Source organism: Triticum aestivum, chromosome 6B, assembly GCF_018294505.1.
Source record: "Triticum aestivum cultivar Chinese Spring chromosome 6B, IWGSC CS RefSeq v2.1, whole genome shotgun sequence".
Classification (NCBI taxonomy): Eukaryota; Viridiplantae; Streptophyta; class Magnoliopsida; order Poales; family Poaceae; genus Triticum; species Triticum aestivum.
In genome coordinates this window covers 558,077,657-558,080,767 of record NC_057810.1, presented here as the reverse complement: position 1 = coordinate 558,080,767, position 3,111 = coordinate 558,077,657, and positions in this window count along the sequence as shown.

Genomic DNA, 3,111 nt, shown 5'->3' with positions numbered 1-3,111 from the left:
GTCTAATAACACCATCTACTCCTTCTTTATAAAGATGTGGGTCATCCCAAAAGTAATGTCGCAAATCATAGAAAAACTTTTTATTTTGTTGGTATGTGAAGCTAGGTGGTATAAATTTAGCAACAATGTAATTAGCATAATCAGCATACCATGGAGTGCTATGAGAAGTGCTTATGACATTTAATTGTTCATCAGGAAAGCTATCATCAATAGGTAGTGGGTCATCAAGAACACTCTCTAACCTAGATAAGTTGTCTGCAACGGGGTTCTCAACTCCTTTTCAATCAGCAATATGCAAATCAAATTCTTGCAGCAAGAGAACCCATCTAATAAGTCTAGGTTTTGCATCTTTCTTTTCCATAAGATATTTAATAGCAGCATGATCAGTATGAATATTTACTTTAGAATCAACAATATAGGGTCTGAATTTATCACAAGCAAATACAACTGCTAAAAGTTCCTTTTCGGTAGTAGCATAATTTCTTTGAGCATTGATTAGAGTCTTACTAGCATAATGGATAACATTTAATTTCTTATCAACTCTTTGCCCTAGAACAACACCTACAGCGTAATCACTAGCATCACACATAATTTCAAAGGGTAAATTCCAATCAGGTGGCTGAACAACAGGTGCAGAGACTAATGCTTTCTTAAGTATTTCAAATGCTTCTACACAATCATCATCAAAGACAAATGGTACATCTTTTTGTAGTAAATTAGTCAGAGGCCGAGAAATTTTTGAGAAGTCCTTAATGAACCTCCTATAAAATCCGGCGTGACCAAGGAAACTTCTTATACCTTTGATGTCCTTGGGACATGACATCTTTTCAATAGCATCAACCTTGGCTTTATCAACTTCAATACCTCTTTCAGAAACTTTGTGCCCCAAGACAATACCTTCATTAACCATAAAGTGGCACTTTTCCCAATTCAAGACAAGATTAGTTTCTTCACATCTCTGCGAAACTCGATCAAGATTGCTCAAGCAATCATCAAAAGAGGAACCATAGACGGAAAAATCGTCCATGAAAACCTCACAAATTTTTTCACAAAAATCAGAGAATATAGCTATCATGCATCTTTGAAAGGTAGCAGGTGCATTACATAAACCGAAAGGCATACGTCTATAAGCAAAAGTACCAAAAGGGCATGTAAAAGTAGTCTTTGATTGATCTCTAGCCGACACAGGTATTTGAGAGAAACCAGAATAACCATCTAGAAAGCAATAATGTGTAAGTTTGCATAATCTTTCTAGCATTTGATCAACAAAAGGTAAGGGGTAATGATCTTTCTTAGTAGCCTTATTTAATTTGCGGAAATCAATTACCATCCTATAACCTGTGATAATTCTTTGCGGAATCAATTCATCTTTATCATTAGGGACAACAGTAATACCTCCCTTCTTAGGGACACAATGGACATGACTTACCCACTAACTATCAGCAACGGGATAAATTATACCTGCCTCCAGAAGCTTGAGTATTTCTTTTCCCACCACTTCTTTCATTTTAGGATTCAAACGTCGTTGAGGATCACGAACTGGTTTGGCATCCGCTTCCAAATTTATTTTATGTTGACATAGAGTGGGACTGATGCCCTTAAGATCATCAAGAGTATATCCAATAGCGGAACGGTGCTTCTTCAGAGTTTTCAATAATCTTTCTTCTTCATGCTCTAAAAGGTTAGCACTAATAATGACAGGATATATTTTCTTTTCATCAAGATAAGCATATTTAAGATTATCAGGCAACGGTTTAAGCTCAAACATGGGATCACCCTTGGGTGGAGGAGGATCCCCTAGGATTTCAACAGGCAAATTGTGTTGCAGAATAGGTTCCTGTTTAAAGAATACTTCATCTATTTCCCTTCTTTCATTCATGAACATATAATTTTCATGGTCTAGCAAATAGTGTTCTAAAGGATCACTAGGAGGTACGGCAATAGAAGCAAGACCAGTAATTTCATCCTTACTAGGCAATTCTTCCTCACGATGTTGTTTACTAAATTTAGAGAAATTAAACTAATGAACCATATCATCCAAGCCAATAGTAACAACATTCTTTTCGCAGTCTATCTTAGCATTAATAGTATTCAAGAAGGGTCTACCAAATATAATGGGACAAAAGCTATCTTGTGGAGAACCAAGAACAAGAAAATCAGCGGGATATTTGGTTTTTCCACACAAGACATCAACATCTCTAACAATTCCCATTGCAGATATAGTATCTCTATTGGCAAGTTTAATTGTAACATCAATATCTTCTATCTCAGCGCGTGCAATTTCATGCTTAATTTCTTCATACAAGGTAATAGGTATAACACTAGCACTAGCACCCATATCACATAAGCCATGATGACAATGATCTCCTATTTTAACAGAAATAACAGGCACGCCTATCACAGGTCTATGTTTATCTCTAGCACAAGGTTTAGCAATTCTAGCAGTTTCACCACAGAATTGAATAACATGCCCATCAATATTATCAGACAAGAGATATTTAACAATAGCAATATTAGGTTCTACTTTAACTTGCTCAGGAGGTGTATAAGTTCTAATATTGCTTTTATGAATAACAGTTGAAGCTTTAGCATGATCCTTCATTCTAACAGGGAAAGGTGGTCTCTCAACATAAGAAGTGGGAACAATAGGATCATTATAAGTGACAGTCTTTTCTTCAACTTTAATAGGTGCATCTACTTTTACTTCTATGGGAGGATGATATTTAAACCACTTCTCCTTTGGGAGATCAACATAGGTAGCAAAAGATTCACAGAAAGAAGCTACTATCTCAGAGTCAAGTCCATATTTAGTGCTAAACTTACGGAAAATATCGGTATCCATAAAAGATTTAACACAATCAAACTTAGGTGTCATACCTGACTCCTTACCTTCGTCGAGGTCCCAATCTTCAGAGTTGCGTTTAATTCTATCCAATAAATTCCATTTAAATTCAATAGTCTTCATCATAAAAGAGCCAGCACAAGAAGTATCGAGCATGGTGCGATTGTAATCAGAAAGCCGAGCATAAAAACTTTGAATAATTACTTCTATTGGGAGCTCATGATTGGGGCATGAATATAACATTGATTTAAGCCTCCCCCAAGCTTGAG